Below are 12,333 nucleotides of genomic sequence, written 5' to 3' on the forward strand. Positions count from 1 at the left end.
GTGGCTTCTTTCTATTTTGTTAAGTGCACCCAGGTACAATGTGTGTGTGTGTCTCCGCCCCCCTCAGTTGTGTTGCAGAAAAAACCATTGGGGGGGGGGTGAGAGAGACCTTCTTATGTAGGAAAATAGAGAATTACAGATGTTTCATCACTCCTTCCCAAATGTTTTTGCTGCATGAACAAACTGGAGCGATGAGACAAGCTTCCCCATCCTTGGCAGAACGCAGGGGTGAAATGCTACCGGTTCGGGCTGGTTTGCCTGAACCGGCAGTAAAAAATGCTTTAAAAAAGTTAAAAAAAAAAAAAGGTTCCAACGATCACGTGGCACAGCTGATCGTCAGAACCTTTTATTTTTTTTACTTTTTAAAAGCATTTTTTTAACTACCTATTCAGCCAAAACAGAAGTAAAAAAAATGCTTTAAAAAGTAAAAAAAAAAAAAAAAGGTTCCGACGATCAGCTGTGACAATCAGCGGTGCCGCAGGATCGTGGGAACCTTTTTTTTAAAAGCATTTTTTTACTACCTGTTCGCCTGAACTGGTAGTAAAAAAAATACTTAAAAAAGAAAAAAAAAGTTGGCCATGCCTACCAGTCACATGATCCCACCAAGCCACGCCCACCAAGCCACACCCACAGAACTGGTAGGGAAAATTTTTGAATTTCACCACTGGCAGAACGTGAAAGGTTTTGTAGTTCACGAAACTATATGCCATGTTTATGAGAGCAAGAAGTACAGTCCTTTTCTCTCTACTGTATGCAAAACGTGTATCCTGAATGTATCTTTTTAATATCTCTAGTCCTATAACAGGAAAAAACTAACCAGGTGTTTAAATAGCACCAAAACCAAAATAAATTGGAATGTAATTTGAACACAGAGGATGAAAGAAAAAAAAGAGAGGAAAGAACAAAAAATAATAATCTTCAAACAAATATAGAATGTACCAAAAATCAGCCCCTCAATCACAATAGATTTTATTAATATTTTTGCTTTTTTAGAGAAAATGTTACCATGCTCAGGAATGTTTAAAGGCCCAATTTGAACATTTACTGTAATTTATATAATAAATTGTCCATGGGGCATGAATGTCTGTGGGGCATGAATATACGGTACATCCCGTATAACCACATCAAGTCTCAAACAACAAAGGTTGGCTGTATGAAACTATTGATCAGTTTCCCATGGCATCAATAGAAAGCCAAGTTTTCGGTAAATAATCATTCAAAAACAGTCTGATAACTCTTAGTCTGATATCTACGTTGAATATAGTCAATCCATTTTTTCCATTCCTTTAAGTATCTTTCTTGCGTATTGTCTTTCAAAAAGGCTGATATCTTCGCCATCTCAGCCAAATTGGCAACCTTCAATATCCATTCTTCTATTGTAGGTACTGGCTGCACTAAAATTGAACCATATTCCTAGCAGTAGCTACATATCCAGCATTCTTCATACTTCAGTATTATGCAACATGTTCAAAAAGCATGTTTTCCTTTTTTGAGCAGCCTATGTACCATTGAAGATTAAACCCAAATTATGTCGGCCTAGAGCAGGCCTAAAATCTGGGCCAGAAACCAATATAACTGCACTTCCAACACAGAGAAGGTGAACTCCAACCCCAATTATATATCCTTGAAGAGATCCAGTATACCCAGGAAAGAATATTTTGTTGAGTAAATCTCATCCAGGGGTTATATACTATCATTCTAATGAAATATTATTTACCCAAATTTAATTGATTTGTTAAAACAATGTTCCTACTCGGTATTCCAAATAACCTGCAGCCCATTTCTAGCTTAATAGAAATTTAAAGCTGAATGAAAAAAAAAAGTAGATTTTTTAGACTTTTGTAACTTTTTTTCCCTAATATTAATCATCATTTAAGCTCAGTTAGATGTAGTTAATGCACCAGGCTCAAATTAATACAGTCAAGAGATCTACCATATTTTTCGGAGTATAAGATGCACTGGACTATAAGACGCACCTAGCTATTTTGGTGAGGAAAACAAGAAAAAGAAATCTGCCTCTGCCTCCCAGCAATTTTGCAGCAAACAGCCTGTTTTACTTCCATTTTTGTTTTCAGCATAGCTTGATTAGCACAAGAAAAAAAATTGCTCCCAGCAATTTACCTCCTTGCAGCAAGCAGCAGAGGCCTGCACAGCAATAGGCAATGGCAATCCCTGCAGCCTGAAACATCTGAGAGTGGGGGACAATCAACTTGTGCTAATTAGGCTGTGCTGAAGCTGAAATGGGCCTTTTCTTCTTGCTGCAAGGAGGTAAATTGCTGGGAGGCGGAAGCCAAGGGGGGGGGCAGTGGGTCAAAGGGGCTACATTCGGTGTATAAGACGCACCCAAATTTTCACCCCCTTTTAGGTGGGAAAAAAGGTACATCTTATACTCTGAAAAATACGGTACTTGCAAGTACTGCTGAGCAGTCAAACATCAGATGTTTTGAAAAACTGATTAGTACAGAATCTCCATACAGAATAACAGAGTTGGACGGGACCATGTAGGTCATTTAGTCCAACCCCACACCCAAGCAGGAGACCCTACATCCGTGATGGCGAACCTATGTCACACATGCCGGAAGTGGCATGCAGAGCCATCTCTCCGGGCACACGAGCTGTCGCCTGTTGTTCTGAGTTCCGGCATGCCAGCCAGCTGGTCTTCACGCGCGCAAGAGCACCAGAAACTGGAAGAGCAGCCGCCCAGCGTGCATGCATGCGCTGGGAAGATGATCTTCCGGTTTCCAGCACGCGCCCCCGTTTTAGCACTTGGTGCTGAAAAGGTTCACCAGCATTGCCCTACACCATTCCCGACTGATGGCAGTCCACTCTCCTTTTGAAAGCTTCCAGTGACGAAGCTCCCACAACATCTAAAGGCAACTTCTGTTCCATTGGTTGATCGTTCTCACTGTCAGAAAAATTCTCCTTACTTCTATATAGTATATATACAAGGGGTGAAATCCAGCCGGTTCTGACAGGTTCTGGAGAACCGGTAGCAGAAATTTTGAGCAATTCGGAGAACCAGCAAATACCACCTCTGGCTGGCCCCAGAGTGGGGTGGGAATGGGGATTTTGCCATATCCTTCCCCCAGGAGTGGGGAGGGAATGGGGATTTTGCCATATCCTTCCCCCAGGAGTGGGGAGGGAATGGGGATTTTGCCATATCCTTCCCCCAGGAGTGGGGAGGGAATGGGGATTTTGCAGTATCCTTCCCTTGCCACACCTATCAAACCACACCACGCCCACAGAACCGGTAGTAAAAAAAATTTGGATTTCACCCTGATATATACTCTATATAGTAATAATTAGTAATAGTAATTCATAAAATATGAATGCTTTTCTGTCTGAACTACGGAAAATTGGTTGGCAAGCCTGCTAAGGAAGTGGGTTACCCATAACAACATATTATGAGAGTTTGGATCACATTTAAATCTGCCTGGCTTATTCCAAACCCGTCTCGTAGCTTTTGATGGGGAAGAATCAAGCTGAAGCCAAGACTGCTAAAATATGAAAGGGGCAAGATGACATCTTTCTAAGTTTTGTCTATGGTGATTTTTCAAATAAAAACAACTGACGGATGAAGGCAAGGGAACAACTGGATCTCAGGAAGCAATAGAGGTCAACATGTGTATTAAGTTTGCAATTTCCCTCAAATGCTGATTTGAAATTCTGAATGGTAATGTCCCAACAAAACTCTCTTGTTTTTCTATACATCTTTGTTTTCTGGAAAAAAAAACAGTCTTTGTGACAGATGGATACAATGGTGATGGCTGCAAGCAATTGAGTATAATTGTTTATGCATCCTCCCAGAATAGATAAGCATCACCATCTTGCACTGAAACATTTTGAAACAGCCATTAATCTGTTAGGATCTATTATGTTTAATGCTTTCCAGATTGGCCCTCTTAGTAATATTTGCATTCTTTGTCCTTAAGACCAATCCATCAATCTAGCCACATTCACACGTTTTCAAGGGAAAGCATCTTAATGGGTTTCTTAGGAAGGATTAGATAATAGAGAAAACCAAGCTAAAAAATTGTTCATTCTAGAAAGAGAAAGAGAATAACAGAGTTGGAAGGGACCTTGGAGGTCTTCTAGTCCAACCCCCATGCCTAGGCAGGAAACCCTGCACCACTTCAGACAAATGGTTATCCAACCTCTTCTTAAAAACTTCCAGTGTTGAAGCATTCGCAACTTCTGGAGGCAAGTTATTCCACTGGTTAATTGTTCTAACTGTCAGGAAATTTCTCCTTAGTTCTAAATTGCTTCTCTCCTTGATCAGTTTCCACCCATTGCTTCTTGTTCTACCCTCAGGTGCTTTGGAGAATAGTTTGACTCCCTCTTCTTTGTGGCAGCCCCTGAGATATTGGAGCACTGCTATCATGTTTCTCCTAGTCCTTTTTATTAAACTAGACTAGACAGTTCCTGTCACTGTTCTTCATATGAACTTCAATTTTATTTCTTCTGTGCATAAATCATCATCATTTTTTCCAGGGCAAACCTCCCATTTGAGAGCATACTCATTAGAATCTATATGACTCAGTCATGACAGGCTATAATTGTTGGAAGCCAAAAAATCTGAAACTTTCTCCAAAAAAGAAATGTTTGACGTGACTGCTGAAATCCCCACCAACCTATCCTTTATTTTAGAGGACATGAATGTTTGAATAGGCATTAGCAGGAATAGAAAAGAAAGAGGAATATGAACAAGATCATCTGGAGGAAAAATAAAAAAGATAAATGCAACAGCGTTTTAATTCGTCGTGGTTTAATCAAGTAACCAAGCAAAAAAATAGTAATTCTAGGAGTACAAATAATAAACAGCGCAAAGCACATACAGGAAAATAACAACCCCCAATAAAACATTGCTGTAACAAGCTGTCTTCCGATACTGAATCATGAAATAATATACTTCAGCAGCCTCCTGCGACTTTTAACTTACCAAGTTTGAGTTTTAATACCCTGCTAAACAAAGTAGTTTAATTTTGGCTTAGCTGATGTATGGATCCAATCACTGTGGTTGTAAATCATGCTTGGTAGATCAGTGTATAGTGTAAGTTAGGATTCTATAGCTTGTTCATCAAGCCCTAGTTAAAAATCATGACAATGAACGAATAAGCCAAGCCAGAAACTTGTCCATAAATCCAGTTTTTCTCTTGGATTATTCCTAAGGATCAGTAGTTTTTTAAAAAGCTGTTTTAGGCTCCATGTAAGCTTCCTCCATGTTTATAGCTTTTGAGACTACACTAGGTTACATTAAGCCAAATAGGAGAATATTCTTCCTTGTAAATACCTCTGATTCACATCTACTGCATTACCAGATTCATAAGTTGACTTTGTATATAGTATACAAATGGATGAAGACTATTGCCTGACATAGTGTAAGCCGCCCTGAGTCTTCGGAGAAGGGCGGGATATAAATGCAAAATAAAAATAAAAAATAAAAAAATTGTGATAGTTCACAGGTAGACCTCATTTAGCTATGCTAATTGGGGCAGGAAACTCTGTAATTAAGCGATGTTGTCAAAAACTTTGTGACTGCAATACTTTGTGACAACAGCTCTGGCATCCTGGTTGCTGTTATTAAATGAGGACTACATTTTTTGTTAAGCAAGGACCTTACGTGACTGAATTGAGATTTCCTGCTGGCTTCCCCATTTATTTTACTTATAAATCACAATTATGTGACTGTGGGATGCTGCAATAGCTGCAAATTCAAAGTCCAGTCCTAACGGGGCTGGACTAGAACAGCAGTCACCAACTGGTGGTCCGTGAGAAAATTTTGGTGGTCTGCAGAAAAATTAATTGCATTTTTTAATATTGCACTAAATCAGGGATCCTCAAACTATGGCCCCTGGGCCAGATACGTGCAATGAACGTTTGTGTTGCTGCAGAGAGTCTCCCCCTTTGGGGGTCTTTTTGTGGGGGTTGGAGGGGGGCAGAAATTCCAACTTGGGGTCTGCTTCAGCCTCCTGGTGCGGGGATTTGGGCGAAGGCTGGAGGGAAGCGCTGATGGTGGCAAAGAGCCGGAGGGCCTTGTTCCAGTGGGACTGCATCATGGCCTGGAACTGGCTAACCATCTCAGCCCACTGAGCCTCCAGGCGCCATTACCTGGCCTTGCACTCCCACAGGTCTTCCCTCTGCTTGGAAAGCCTATGCTCCTAGTCCTCATTGAGGTGCTTCTGCTGAGCCTCCTTCTCGGTCAGATCCAATTTTAACTGAGCTGTTTTGCCAACTCTTTCTCATGGTGGCTGCTTAGCTCCAACAACTGCTTCTATTGGGGCCCTATGGAGCCCAGGCAGGGAGGCAAGGAGTGGCTGGGAGAGAGGGGCAAGTAGAGGCCAGCGAGGCACCCCTCCATGTGAATGACACGCCCACCCAGTCACATGGCCATCTAGCCATGCCCACCCAGCCAGTCATTAGGCAGATCATATTAGTGGTCCATGGGATTTAAAATTATGAATTTAGTGGTCCCTGAGGTCTGAAAGGTTGGGGACCCCTGGACTAGAAGACCTCCAAGGTCCCTTCCAGCTCTATTTTATTATAATATAATTACCTCTCATTCATCACCACCATAAATTCAAATGTTTGCTAAACAAGTGATTGTTAAACAAGACCACTTATATTTCTGGCATATTCAAAAGTTCTGCTCCAGCATCAAGTAGTTCTGATTTTTATGCCTCATTTAGTTATGATTTATATGCCTGATTTATACATCTGTTTTTTTTCCCCCCACAATTCCTTTGGAAAGGCCATTTCCTCTAGGGAGAAATAATATATCAACTTTGTTCACAAACCATGCTAAAAATCATAGTTGGGGTTTAGCATGCTAGATGAACTCAGCTACTGTGGCTTGTAAACCACATCATACGGATTAGTCCAAATGTGAGTTCAGTCAAATGCAATTTCCTCACTTTCCTTCCACTTTTAAACAAACCATGGCTTAGCCTGATCTATGAACCCACTGCATCCATATTTTCAAAACAAATAGCAATACAAATATTTTGCTATTTGGGCTGTCCTGAAAATATCTTGCAAGAAACTAAATTACATAATTATCCTCCTAGCAGAGAAACACATTCTTACATAATAGTGTTTACTCATCTTTCCCTTGTTTATTTCGTCACTTTGCAAGTGTTGTGGAATGAATATTCATCCGCTTGCATTCTCAGAGTGAAAATGAATTAGAGTTTTCTCAGTCTTCCTGCTAGAGGAAGGTTGCCTTTGAACAAAACCACTGGGAGAATAGAACAGAATAGAATAGAATAGAATAGAATTTTTATTGGCCAAGTGTGATTGGACACACAAGGAATTTGTCTTGGTGCATATGCTCTCAGTGTACATAAGAGAAAAGATACCTTCATCAAGGTACAACATATAGCAGTGTTCTTTGGTAACATCCAACATATAAAACAGTAAATGGGGTTTGGTGATGAACTTGGGAGGAGATATTTTTCCCAAAAGGAATTTGGTGCTTTGGTAAAATCCCAAGACAAGATGCTACCTGGAAGCAGAAAAACAATCTCTTCCCTTTGCAGGCATCGCCTTCAACTTTCGTTCAGGCAATTGAGGAATCAAGCTCTTGTCAGTCCCAAAGTGGAGGTGAGAAGGATTGCTGCTTCTCTGGTGGCCAAGTCCCTCTCCTTGCTTGGTGAGGTGGCCTCCATCCATCCATGGGAATCTCACTACAGTTATTCAGCCTGAAGCAGGATAAACATCTGATAAATAAAACTATAAAAGAAGGAAAGGCACAAATGAAGTCGATGCCCATCCCCATATCATCACACCAATGGCACAAGTTTATAACAGGTTTCATTTCTGCAATAACATCATGCCCCACCTGGCATTGTGGTTTCTACCAAGTTGCCTTTTCCTCCAACTATTTCAGCCTGCCAATGACGGGAAGGCAGCGTAATCCCAGTCTGGTCTCCCTGTTTCTAGGCATGCCGTTCGAATCAAAAGGAAGGGCTCTCCAGCCATGGCATCAGTGAGATGCTGCCCTAACTTGTTCCCAGAGCAACGGTTGGGTCTGGTTCCTCATCTGCAAACATCTAAAGAGGAACTGCGAAGAACAGCAGCTAATTGCCTAGCAACCATCAAGCCTGTATCCAATTTCCCTTTCCCTTCTCCCACTGTGCATTTTATTTTTCTTTCCTTCTTCCTGAAGCATTGTCTTTGATAAGAGGAAGAAACCTGATGTTCTTTCTGCAGCTCAACCTGACACCTTGAGAGGTGGATTGCTGTTTTCCTTCACCTTAGGGGCCAGAATAGCTCAGGCTGTTAAGAGCCTGTTATTAGAACACAGTAGCCTGCAATTACTGCAGGTTCAAGCCTGGCCCAAGGTTGACTCAGCCTTCCATCCTTTATAAGGTAGGTAAAATGAGGACCCAGATTGTTGGGGGGGGGGCAATAAGTTGACTTTGTAAATATACAAATAGAATGAGACTATTGCCTTATACACTGTAAGCCGCCCTGAGTCTTCGGAGAAGGGCGGGATATAAATGTAAACAAAAAAAAACCCTTCCAGATTTTGGATCTCTTCCCCCCTCCCTTCAGTGTCTTGACTCACACTTTCCATGCTGGCTTGGCTGTTGTAAGGGGTTGTTGTGTGTTGCGCACACTAAGGGGGTATACGTAGTAAACCACCTGGGGATAATATGAGCTGTACAGGTAGTCCTCGACTTACAACAGTTCACTTAGTGACGGTTCAATGGCACTGAAATAAGAGTATGAGCATTTTTCCCACTTGCAATCTTTGCAGCATCCCCCTGGTCACGTGATCAAAACTCAGACGCTCAGATATTTGTGACGGTTGCAGTGTCTCAGGGTCATGTGATCTCCTTTTGCGACCTTCTGACAAGCAAAGTCAATGGGGAAGCCGGATTCACTCAACAACCATTTTTTATTAACAGCTGCAGTAATTGTGGCAAGAAAGGGCATAAAATGGGGCAAAATTCACCTAGAAACTGTCTCACTTAGGAACAGAAATTTTGGGCTCGACTGTGGTCATAAGTCAAGGACTACCTATATTTGCAAGATATACAGGCCGCGTTTTATCCAGTTCTATTTTCTTGTCTGATGAAATAAGCTGAATCATGAAACACTAACACTGTCTGGCTTTGTGGCTCCTAGATTGTGGGCTTGCATGGCATTTATGACCCAGGAGGTCACAAATGCCATGCAATATGTGGATTTAGAGGTCAGAGGAGAGATGTAGCTTCTTCTCCATAATGCTTCTATTTTCTTTGTTGTCCCTTGCTCTGCAGTTAGATACAGCGACATCCAGGGGAGCGTCAAAAAAGTCATACTGCAGCTGCCCCTCATGTGTATTACAACCCATGTTGAAAAGAGGAGGGGGTTCAGTTGTCCTACTTGACATTTTTACCACCCTCCCACAGACAGCCCTGCAGAGTTCTAGAGCAGGGGCGTCCAACCTTGGCAACTTTAAGACTTGTGGACCACAACTCCCAGAATTCCCCAGCCAGCATTCTGGAAGTTGAAGTTCGTAAGTCTTAAAGTTGCTAAGATTGGATGACCCCCCCATCTCCTGGGCTGTGGCTCATGGCCCACTACTGGGCCTTGAGACATTCAGAATCGGGCCATGGAAGTGACGGGCAAGCACACGTGTGCACATCCCCTCTTGTGAGAGCAGCAGGCGAGTGTGTGTCCGCATGACATTGAGTCTGTCATTTGCACCTCTATAACTGTCTGGTTCGGTTCTGCAACCCAACAAGAAAAACACAGACTTCAGAGGATAATTAGAACTGCAGAAAAAAATAATTGCTACCAATCTGCCTTCCATTGAGGACCTGTATACTGCACGAATCAAGAAGAGGGCCGTGAAAATATTTGCAGATCCCTCGCATCCTGGACATAAACTGTTTCAACTCCTACCCTCAAAACGACGCTATAGAGCACTGCACACCAGAACAACTAGACACAAGAACAGTTTTTTCCCGAAGGCCATCACTCTGCTAAACAAATAATTCCATCAACACTGGCAAACTATTTACTGAATCTGCACTACTATTAATCTTCTCATAGTTCCCATCACCAATCTCCTTCCATTTACGACTGTATGACTATAACTTGTTGCTGGCAATCCTTATGATTTATATTGATATATTGACCATCAATTGTGTTGTAAATGTTGTACCTTGATGAAGGTATCTTTTCTTTTATGTACACTGAGAGCATATGCACCAAGACAAATTCCTTGTGTGTCCAATCACACTTGGCCAATAAAGAATTCTATTCTATTCTATTCTATTCTATTCTATTCTATTCTATTCTATTCTATTCTATGTGCTGCCCAGTGGTGGGTTGCCCCTGGTTCGGACCGGTTCTATAGAACTGGTAATAGAACCGGCAGGAGGCTCCACCCACTGACCCGAACGTCATCAAAAGTGATCTGCACATGCCTGCACATGGGTATGATGCGAACTGGTAAGTAGAACCCACCCACCCCTGGTGCTGCTGCTCTTGCAAATGGAGCTGTGCACATTTCCCCGCCACTCATGTGGAACCATCCCCTCCCTCCCACTGTTGGGCTGCAGGCCAGAAAGGTTGGGGAACTCTGTTCTAGAGCAGGGGTCTCCAACCTTGGCAACTTTAAGCCTGGCAGACTTCAACTCCCAGCTTTGCTGGCTGGGGAATTCTGGGAGTTGAAATCTGCCAGGCTTAAAGTTGCCAAGGTTGGAGACCCCTGCTCTAGAGGATCATGGCAGAGAAGGGATAATAACATCCATATTTCATTAAGAACACCACTACCCCCTCGAAGAAGCCTTTTTTGATGTCCTCCAACAGCTTCTGTTTCCATGCTGTTTGCACTTTCTCTGCAGAGACCTTGGAAATGTGGGCTATTGGCTCTATAAAAGGCTGGTAAATAATAGAGACCAATACGTTTTGTGCGATTATTGATATGATTACCCAGACTCATCCCCACAGATCTGGAGCTTCAAGTGGAAGATAAGAACGCTCTCAGTGTTGCTTCTGGGGAACTCCTGGGTTCAAAACCTCTACTGTCAAGGGAAGCATCAAACATAATCATTAGACCAGTTGTGGAACATACTGCCAATAAGCTGACATTCAAAACTTTTGTATGTTTTAATTTTTTGCAATCAGTTTATCTGTGGGTGGCACACTTTTCATGAAATTTTGGTTTAAAATGTGGGGGTCAATTTATAGGCTTATCCATCAGTATTTATATAGGTACTTTAAAAATGTATCACCATATATATTCGTGGGGAAAAAAACATCCACAAAAAACAGAATCCAATTTTGGTGTATTTTGGAATCTAGAATTCTCAGCTTATCCACAAGTTTATACAGTGTGTGTGTTTTAAAAACTCCCGGAAGTCTTAATCAAGAGGCAAATCTCTAGTGACAGAAAATTGGCTGCATGAAGCCCGCGCAACTGGAAAGTGCCAAATTAAGCACAACCATCCAAGAGAGAGAAGAACGAGAGCTTTGAAACATCTGGAGTTCTCTCCACTGTACTTGCAGACTTACCGGGTGTTAAAATGCTTCTCCTATGAGCTGCTATCCTGGGCCAGTTGATTGCTATTTCCTCTCCTGAGGAGTGTGTGTGTGTGGGGGGGGGGAGAAGAGAGTTAGAAAAGAAGTCAGAGACAATGCTTTATTTTTCCTTAATTAACACGGGGTGGGGGGTGTCCACAGTGTGTGTGGATGTGCATGCCTGTCAAAAAAAATCAAGATGGCAGCCATGTCTATGTGTGATTGAACCTCTGGGCCTTTGTGATGTGTATTGGACAAGAACCACCGTGGTTAAAAAACTATGTCCCAAAGGTGCTTTTTTTTTTCAAGAGCCAATTGGACTTTCTGGTTTTTCTTTGAAGACGTTTTGCTTCTCATTCAAGAAGTTTCTTCAGCTCTGAGTGGATGGTGGGGAATGGAAGGATTTTTATATTCCTTGCAGCCAGCAATAAATCCTTCCATTCCCCACCATTCAGTCAGAGCTGAAGAAGCTTCTTGGATGAGAAGCGAAACATCTTCAAAGAAAAACCAGAAAGTCCAGGTGTCTCTTGAAAAAAAGAGCATCTTTGGGACAACCATGACCTGGATAACTGAGAATCTCCGTAGACACTTAAAAAACTATGATTTATGAAATCATTGTGTGAACCCAGAGAACTGTGGCCTGTTCAGAAAGTTCTAGTTAAATAAAAATTAGTGTGAAAAGCGAATAAGGTTTGTAATAATATTTTTTTTAAAATGCTCACAAGGTTTATTGGTGGGAGAACTAAGCCAAAAAAAGAGGACCTGAATGTAAACCAACTACATCCCAATCTTGTGTTCTCCGTGTGGGTTTGGATATAG

Source organism: Ahaetulla prasina, chromosome 2, assembly GCF_028640845.1.
Source record: "Ahaetulla prasina isolate Xishuangbanna chromosome 2, ASM2864084v1, whole genome shotgun sequence".
NCBI lineage: Eukaryota > Metazoa > Chordata > Lepidosauria > Squamata > Colubridae > Ahaetulla > Ahaetulla prasina.